We start from the raw sequence: 10281 nt of genomic DNA on the forward strand, positions 1-10281 counted from the left end.
CCTAGAATTTTGTGTAGCTAACCTAGAATTGACTGCTTGTGAAGCCTTACTTTGGATTCCTTGCCCGTCTGATGCTACCAATCAGATCATCAAATGCCATAAGCAGCATCCTAGCAAAATAGACACAATATGGAAACAAATACTGGTCGAGAGGCTTGCTCAGGTCACCTCCAGGTCACTCATCCACATGAGCAGCATTTTATGATTTGGTTCAGTGCTGCTCTGAGGTACACATTAACTTTGACTGGAGCGAATTGCTGAAAATTTCCTCAGAAATGAATCCAAGCAATTTCCCTTCTTTCTTCATTTATAATGTGTTGACATTAATTAGTACCTAATTCCTGGAGTGTGTTCAGGCTTCAGTGACAGACAGAAAGGAACGATTTCTGAGCAGATTAGGCACACAGCCTCCTGGCACAGTTCCAGGGGTTGGAGGTACAGCCGGGCTGCTCTCAGGAGAAGGTCCTCATCAGGCTGGCCCACATTCTTCATTAGGACCCAAAGAGTTTAAAAAGACTACAGGAAGTGGTTCTACTTAATAGTAATAATCCATTTTTCCTTAAGAAACTCAAGATATTCTGAGTTACTGGCTAAGATCTACAAAGAGAAAAAAGGTAGTCACTTAATGACCATGCATGGTGACTGAGCAAGCCAATGTTATAAGCAGGTCTGATTCCAGCACCTTCTGGCTTTATGTTATTTTATTTATTTTTTATTTTTTTTTCCATTGAGGCATTTTATTTGCAAGTATGTATTACATCCCTAGAAAAAGAATCCCAGGATTTTCCCTCCTGTGTGTTTTCGTCTTGCTTCTTCATGGTCCATGATGCCAGCTGAAGTTGTCACTACAATGAAACCAAACTGGCATGACGGGAGCAGGTTATTCTGCCATTTTTCTAGATCTTTCAGTTGTACATTGAATCTGGGGCTGATCACTCCACACTTGTTTAACCTGCCCGTGAGGTTCACAACAATCTTCCCCGCTCTGTGATCATCAATGATTTCAAATTCGCCAATGTAACCATGCTTCATCATCACAGTGAGAAACCGGTCAATGACTTTGGAGCACGGCCTAATAAGAACCCGGCGTTTGCCTCTCTTCTCAGCATTGTTAATGCTCTTGACAGCATCTGCCAAGACATTCATGAGCACCATTATGGCCGCACGGAAAGATGGCGGAAAGAGGATGGGGCTGGCTTTATGTTATTTTAAATTTATGTATTTCTTCATGCATCTCTGATCCCACATCTGCACAGGCAGCTTGTATGTTTCAATGAAAATGAGCGCTCTAAAGGATAGCTTTATAACATCAATCGGCTATATTTAGATTAAAGCATGGGGAGACTGGAAGAGTAATAGAGGGTATTTCATGCATATTATATCTTCATTGAATAAGGGAAGCCCTCTCTTTGGTCAGAGAGATGTGATGTTCCTGTGCCATTATAGAACTTCACTGGAAAATGTTAGTAAAGCCTGCTGTTTGCCCTCCTTCTGGTATGTTAAGATCTTCATTTACAAACCATATTTGATTATTAGAAAGATGGAAGTAGAGAATGAACACATCAATAAATAGTGAACATCAGGGAAGACTAGTGAACACCAGGGAGGATGACCCAAATTGTGCTTTTGAAAAGTGAGTGTGGGTACTACAGAGATCCTAATAAATGATACAACAGTGAGCAGCCTGGAGGAGTAGAAAAACAGCCAGTAACATAAATAGAACCTGAGTCAAACAGAGAAAAACTGATTAAGATTTATAACCTAGGTCCACTTATGAAAATTCAAAAGACAAGGTCACAAAACCACACACATTTGACCAGAGCACATACAAAGATGCATAACAAACATGTTAGGTTATTTTTTAGAGAAAAGAAGGAAGTAGGCATGGAAAATGGGGACAAGATAAGGAAATGGAGGGGTTTCCCAGAAATAGTAATTATAATGAGCTATGAAATATGGGATGTGATTAGCTCGACTCTACACCTGAATTTTAGAAATACATATGTGTGTGTGTCTCACTAATGTCCTAAGCAATATAGACATTAGAATTTTTTGCTCCCAGTTTTAATCCTGTGTTGTGCTTTATGAAGATATGAGGCCTGTGAACCAACACATCATAATCTCCTTGCCATGTATGTTCATGACTATCATTGTTCATGGTATATTTTAAATACACAAAGCAGTTAAATTGCAACACTACAGAGACATTTGTAGGAGAGAAAACTATGCCTCTGCTGTGCTTGTTGCCTTCTCAGATGTGATCCAGGAAAAGCACAATTTTTATGCAGTAACAGAAAGAAGCAAGTTTCTGAGTACATGTGACTTTCTTGCATTTTTTTGAGCTCTTTTAGTTTGTTACCATCTATTAGAGAAGTACCAACAGGGGCGCCTGGTTGGCTCAGTTGGTTAAGCACCTGCCTTCGGCTCAGGTCATGATCCCAAGGTCCTGGGATCAAGCCCCACATGGGGCTCCCTGCTCAGTGGGGCGCCTGCTTCTCCCTCTCCATCTCCCTGCTACTCCCTCTGCTTGTGCTCTCTCTCTCTCTTTCTCTGTCAAATAAATAAATAAAATCTTAAAAAAAAGAAGTATCAGCAAAACTTTATCAACATTCAGGCAAAAGTAAATTACCTAATACGATCCATTCGTTTCCTAGCCAAGAAACTTAGATTCACTAGTCAGAACCTATATATCTAACACACTGTCACTTGCAGTACCTGAACAAATATTCTTTTCTTATCTTACATTTAGCCCATACTCCAAGGTGTGAGTGCCCCTATTCATCCACAGCCTTTAAGAATAGCCTAACATTGTGAATAACTTGCCCAGAAAAGGAGGAAATAGTGACATTATTAAAGTTATATTAATAACTAAAAAGTTACAGCAATTGTAAAAATAGAATCCGCCTGCAAATTAATTTTTAAAACAATTAATGGATATTTTAAGTACCAGCTTTTTATTGTCTTTTTTTTCTTCCATGATTTACATGAAAGTTTTAATACTTTAGAAGCTTTCAGATTTTATGTACCAAAACATAATGCACATGAATACACACCCATGGAGACCTCCAGCCTGAAACTTCATTTCAGAGAAAAGTCTGAGTATTGAAAATGCAGCAGATCTGATTTTTAAATAGTTGAGCTTTTCAAGGGGATGGTAATCTATCATAATGGAACACTTAGCTTCACTTAAAAAGTATACATTTATGGTTCTCTGTTTATGACATCATTATAATCTTTACTCCTAGTGTTGTTATTCTGTGATCAGAGTGTGAAAATAACACAGAAATAAGTGACAAGAGAGTTCAGTCTCAGTTAGTTAAGGCCCTAAAGTTATTGGCCATTAGATTTTTAATACAACATAAAAAGGAGGTTATTATCTATCATTGTCAAAGAAATGTAGGCTGTATTTCATGTAATTAAAGTAACTTCTAATTACATGAGATTGGATTTGCTTGTTCCATAGTTCATTTCAAATGGAATGAGTCAAAGAATTCATCCACTCTTTTTTTTTTTTAAATATCATTAAACTTGTGCCTTTTTCCTGAACAAGATATATGACATGTTGTGTGGATCAACCTAATGACATGCCCAAAGTGAAAGAAAGTCCCAGTATTACCTCCTCCTGAAATCGGAAGTTATTTAAGGGAGGATGAATAGAATTCTGGGCCTTTCTCTTTCTCCTAATGTAACTTGGTATACACAGATTCTTTTCATTTAAATCACTGATTCATTCCTTTAAGTTTTTATTTATAAAGGAACCCTAGGGACTAGGAAAGATGGTGGAGGAGTAGGGGACCCTATTTCGACTGGTCCCTGGAATTGAACTGGATACCTACCAGACCACTCTGAGCACCCACGAAACCAGCCTGAGAGGTAAGAAGATCTGGATCTGTACAAATAGAATATCGCAGGCGGTTGATTTCCAGGTACGAAGTGGGGAGCCGTGATTCTGCAGGCAGATATCAGAGGATAAAAGGCAGCGGGAGGGTGCCTGGCCATGGGTATCCTACACCGCCGGTGAGTGACAGCCTCGTGTGCTGGAGATGGGGCATAGACTCACAGACCGGTAGCGGCAGGGAAAGGACTTTAGGACAGCCCCCAGGGCGGAAACCTGGAGCGGCGGGGTCGTGCCTGCGATCTGGGGGCGGCTGGCGGTTTTAGAAGCACAAAGGGCAGAGACGTGCTCTGACCTGGAGGCAGGACTGGGAGTGCTGTGGAGGGGCGCACAACCCAGGCCGCTGCAGTTTATAGCAGCACGGACAGAAACAGAGATGGTGTGGCCTGGAGATCTCACTGAAGAACAGACTGCGGTCTCTCTGTTCTGAGTCAGAGGGTTGGAAACGGTCTCTTCTGCTCTGACTTGCTGAAGAGATGTGGAAAGCTACCAGGGAAAGCTGCCAGAGAACAAAAGCCCCAAAAACTGATCCCCCCAGAGCCCATCCCCTGCTACAGGGGGGCAGGGCAACTCCGCCCAAACATGGTTGCCTGAGTAACAGCAGGGCAGGCCCCTCCACCAGAAGACAGGCTGGGAAAATAAGAGGTCAGCAACCCTAAGGTCCCAAGAAAACAGGTGCATCTTGCTTGGGTTCTGGTCAATAATTTGGACTCTGTACATTCCCTCAACCACCCCTCAACAGAATGACTAGGAGGAGGAGCCCCCAAAATAGAAAAGACTCAGAGATTATGACTTATGCTGCAGATTTACAAATGGATGCAGATATAACCAAGATGTCAGAGATGGAATTCAGGCTAGCAATTGTGAAGACAATGGCTAGAATGGAGAAATCGATTAATGGCAACATAGAGTCTCTAAGGGCAGAAATGAAAGCTGAATTGGCAGAACTTAAAAATGCTATCAGTGAGATCCGATCCAATCTAGATAATCTAACAGCTAGGGTAAGCAAGGCAGAAGAACAAATAAGCGACCTGGAAGACAATATAATAGATAAAAAGAGAAAAGAGGAGGCCAGGGAAAGCAACTCAGTATCCATGAAAATAGAATCAGAGAAATAAGTGACACGAGGAAGTGTTCCAATGTCAGAATAATTGGAATCCCAGAGGGAGTGGAGAGAGAGAGAGAGGACTAGAAGATGTATTTGAGCAAATCGTAGCTGAGAACTTCCCTAATCTGGGGAATGAAACAAACATTTGTGTCCTAGAAGCAGAGAGGACCCCTCCCAAGATCAAGGAAAACAGTCCAACACCCCGGCATGTAATAATAAAACTTGCATATCTTAGAACCAAGGAAACCATCTTAAGGGCAGTTAGGGGGAAGAGATTTCTTACGTACAGAGGGAGGAACATCAGAATAATGTCAGACCTATCCACAGAGACCTGGCAAGCCAGAAAGGCCTGGCAAGACATATTCAGCGTACTAAATGAGAAGAACATGCAGCCAAGAATACTTTATCCGGCAAGGCTGTCATTTAGAATGGATGGAGAGATGCAGAGCTTCCACGATTGGCAGAAATTGAAAGAATATGTGACCACTAAGCTGGCCCTGCAAGAAATATTAGGGGGGGTTCTATCAAAGGAGAAAGACCCCAAGAGTCATATACAACAGATATTTACAGGGACAATCTATAAACACAAGGTCTTCACAGGCAACATAATGACAATACATTTATATCTTTCAATAATCACCCAACTTGAATGGCCTTAATGCTCCCATAAAATGGTGCAGGGTTGCAGATTGGATCAAAAGACAGGACCCATCCATATGCTGCCTACAAGAGACTCATTGTGAACCTAAAGATACATCCAGACTGAAAGTGAAGGGATGGAGATCTATCTTCTATGCCAGCAGACCTCAAAAGAAAGCTGGGGTAGCAATTCTTATATCAGACAAATTAGATTTTAAACTGAAGTCTGTAAATAGAGACACAGAAGGACACTATGTCATTCTTAAAGGGTCTATCCAACAATAAGATCTAACAACTGTAAATATCTATGCCCCCAACATGGGAGCAGCCATCTACATAAGCCTACTGTTAACTGAAATAAAGAGTCATACTGATAACAATACATTAATTGTAGGAGACCTCAATACTCCACTCTCATCAATGAACAGATCATCTAAGCAGAAAATCAACAAGGAAACAAGAGCTTTGAATGATACACTGGATCAGATGGACCTCATAGATATATAGAGAACATTCCACCCTAAAACAACAAAATACTCATTCTTCTCAAGCGCACATGGAACTTTCTCCAGAATAGACCACATACTGGGTCACAAATCAGATCTCAACCGATACCAAAAGATTGAGATTATTCCCTGCATATTCTCAGACCACAATGCTTTAAAACTGGAACTCAATCACAAGAAAAAAATTGGCAGAAATTCAAACACTTGGAAGCTAAAGACCACTCTGCTCAAGAACGTTTGGGTCAACCAGAAAATCAAAGAGGAACTTAAACAATTCATGGAAATCAATGAGAATGAAAACACATCGGTCCAAACTCTATGGGATACTGCAAAGGCGGTCCTGAGGGGGAAATACATAGCCATCCAAGCCTCACTCAAAAAAATAGAAAAATCCCGAATTTACCAACTAACTCTATACCTTAAAGAACTAGAGAAAAAGCAACAAACGATGCCTAAGCCATGCATTAGAAGAGAAATAATTGAAATTAAAGCAGAGATCAGTGAATCAGAAACCAGAAACACAGTAGATCAGATCAATGAAACTAGAAGTTGGTTCTTTGAAAGAATTAATAAGATCGATAAACCACTGGCCAGACTTATCCAAAAGAAAAGAGAAAGGACCCAAATTAATAAATTTATGAATGAAAGGGGAGAGATCATGACTAACACCACGGAAATAGAAAGTTATTAGAAATTAGTATCAACAACTATATTGCCAATAAACTGAGCAATCTGGATGAAATGGAGGCCTTCCTGGAAACCAATAAGCTGCCAAGACTGAAATAGGAAGAAATTGACAATCTGAATAGGCCAATAACCAGTAACGAGATTGAAGCAGTGATCAAAAACCTCCCAAAAAACAAGAGTCCAGGGCCTGATGGATACCCTAGGGAATTCTACCAAACATTCAAAGAAGAAATAATACCTATTCTACTGAAGTTGTTTCAAAAAATAGAAACAGAAGGAAAACTTCCAAACTCATTCTATGAGGCCATCATTACCTTAATCCCCAAACGAGGCAAAGACCCCATCAAAAAGGAGAATTTCAGACCAATAACCTTGATGAATATGGATTCCAAAATCCTCAACAAAATCATAGCTAACAGGATCCAACAATACATTAAAAGGATCATCCACCATGACCAAGTGGGATTTATCCCCGGGATGCAAGGGTGGTTCAACATTTGCAAATCAATGTGATAGAACACATTAATAAGAGGAGGGAGAAGAACCATGTGGTCCTCTCAATTGACGCAGAAAAAGCATTTGACAAAATACAACATCGTTTCCTGAATAAAACTCTTCAGAGTATAGGGATAGAGGGAACATTCCTCAAGTTCATAAAATCCATCTATGAAAAACCCACAGCGAATATCATCCTCAATGGGGAAAAGCTGAGAGCCTTTCCCTTAAGATCAGGAACACATCAAGGATGCCCACTCTCGCCACTATTGTTCAACATAGTACTAGAAGTCCTAGCAACAGCAATCAGACAACAAAAAGAAATAAAAGGTATTCAAATTGGCAAAGAAGAAGTCAAACTCTTTCTTTTCACAGACGACATGATACTCTTATGTGGAAAACCCAAAAGACTCCACCCCCAAATTACTAGAACTCATACAGCAATTCAGTAATGTGGCAGGATACAAAATCAATGCACAGAAATCAGTTGCTTTCTTATACACTAACAACACAACTGTAGAAAGAGAAATTAGAGAAATGATTCCATTTACAATAGCACCAAAAACCATAAGATACCTCTGAATAAACCTAACCAAAGAGGTAAAGGATCTATACTCTAGGAACTACAGAACACTCATGAAAGAAATTGAAGAAGACACAAAAAGATGGAAAAATATTCCATGCTCATGGATCGGAAGAATAAACATTGTTAAAATGTCTATGCTACCCAGAGTAATCTATACCTTCAATGCCATCCCGATCAAAATTCCAATGACATTTTTCAAAGTGCTGGAACAAACAATCCTAAAATTTGTATGGAATCAGAAAAGACCCCGAATCTCCAAGGACATGTTGAAAAAGAAAAATAAAGCTGGGGGCATCACATTGCCTGATCTCAAGCTATATTACAAAGCTGTGATCACCAAGACAGCATGGTACTGGCATAAAAACAGACATATAGACAAATGGAACAGAATAGAGAACCCAGATATGGACCCTCGACTCTGTGGTCAAATAATCTTTGACAAAGCAGGAAAAAACATGCAATGGAAAAAAGACAGTCTCTTCAATAAATGGTGCTGGGAAAATTGGACAGCCACATGCAGAAGAATGAAACTCGACCATTCTCTAACACCATACACAAAGATAAACTCAGAGTGGATGAAAGACCTCAATGTGAGACAGGAAGCCATCAAAATCCTAGAGGAGAACATAGGCAGCAACCTCTTTGACATTGCCCACAGCAACTTCTTTCAAGATACATCTCCAAAAGCTAGTGAAACAAAAGCAAAAATGAACTTTTGGGACTTCATCAAGATAAAAGGCTTCTGCACAGCAAAGGAAAGAGTCAACAGAACAAAGAGGCAACCCACAGAATGGGAGATATTTGCAAATGACACTACAGATAAAGGGCTGGTATCCAAGATCTATAAAGAACTTCTCAAACTCAACACCCAAAAAACAAATAATCAAGTCAAAAAGTGGACAGAAGATATGAAAAGACACTTCTCTGAAGAAGACATACAAATGGCTAACAGACACATGAAAAAGTGTTCATCATCTTTAGCCATCAGGAAAATTCAAATCAAAACCACATTGAGATACCACCTTACACCAGTTAGAATGCCAAAAATGGACAGGGAAAGAAACAACAAATGTTGGAGAGGTTGTGGAGAAAGGGGAACCCTCTTACACTGTTGGTGGGAATGCAAGTTGGTACAGCCACTTTGGAAAACAGTGTGGAGGTGCCTCAAAAATTTAAAAATAGAGCTACCCTATGACCCAGAAATTGCACTACTGGGTATTTACCCCAAAGACACAGATGTAGTGAAAAGAAGGGCCATATGCACCCCGATGTTCATAGCAGCAATGTCCGCAATAGCCAAACTGTGGAGAGAGCCGAGATGCCCTTCAACAGATGAATGGATAAAGAAGATGTGGTCCATATATACCATGGAATATTACTCAGCCATCAGAAAGGATGAATACCCAACTTTCACAACCACATGGATGGGACAGGAGGAGATTATGCTCAGTGAAATAAGTCAAGCAGAGAAAGTCAATTATCATATGGTTTCACTTATTTGTGGAACATAAGGAATAGCGTGGAGGACATTAGGAGAAGGAAGGGGAAAATGGGGTTGGGAATAGGAGGGAGGGATGGACCATGAGAGACTATGGACTCTGAGAAACAAACAGGGTTTTGGGGTGGGCAGGGGGATGGGTTAGCCTGGTGATGGGTATTAAAGAGGGCATGTACTGCATGGAGCATTGGGTGTTATACGAAAACAATGGATCGTGGATCACCACATCAAAAACTAATGATGTATTGTACAGTGACTATCATAACATAATAAAATTTAAAAAAGAAAAGGAACCCTAAGTGTATAGTCAAAAAAATATTTATTAAGCACTTAAAATAGACGAACCATTGTTCTAGCGTCTAGACGTGTGTTTCTCCAAGTGTGGTCTCCACATCACCCGCAGCTTAGTTACTGCAAGTAACTAAGTGATGACCACTCCCCATCCCACACCAACTAAATCAGATCTTGAAAGGTGGGGCCCAGGAATCCAAATTGTTAAAAGTACTTCAAATTATCTTGAAAATCCCAATAAGAAAATTTAGTCCCTGTCAAAAATGCCTGATAAAAAGATGAGAATTCAGATAGGAAACAGCAGATCCAGACTTACAGTCAATAATGAGCAATGATTTGTGTCACTTCTGGGATAAACCACTTAACTGACAATGCTCTACTATCTCATCTTCTTCTGACATGGCAGCCCTGGAAACCTCACGTTGAGTTGGCGGTATCAAAAAATGTTAGCATCTCAGCAAAGAGTAGAAACTTGTTGCCAACCACAATGGCCATGGAGCATGAGCAAAAAATACACCTTTGTTGTTTTAAGCCACTTAGATCTGGAGGACTATTTGCTACTGACGCATCCTGACT

General features: G+C 40.2%; 1 pseudogene; it reads right to left on the reverse strand.

The window, feature by feature from the left end:
* Positions 1-716: 716 nt before the first annotated feature.
* Positions 717-1170, reverse strand: LOC114200061 (small ribosomal subunit protein uS8 pseudogene; annotated as a pseudogene).
* Positions 1171-10281: the final 9111 nt, after the last annotated feature.

The sequence above is a fragment of the Eumetopias jubatus genome, unplaced genomic scaffold (genome assembly GCF_037043125.1).
Source record: "Eumetopias jubatus isolate StellerSeaLion01/CBP00866 unplaced genomic scaffold, mEumJub1_p1.0 scaffold_5, whole genome shotgun sequence".
NCBI lineage: Eukaryota > Metazoa > Chordata > Mammalia > Carnivora > Otariidae > Eumetopias > Eumetopias jubatus.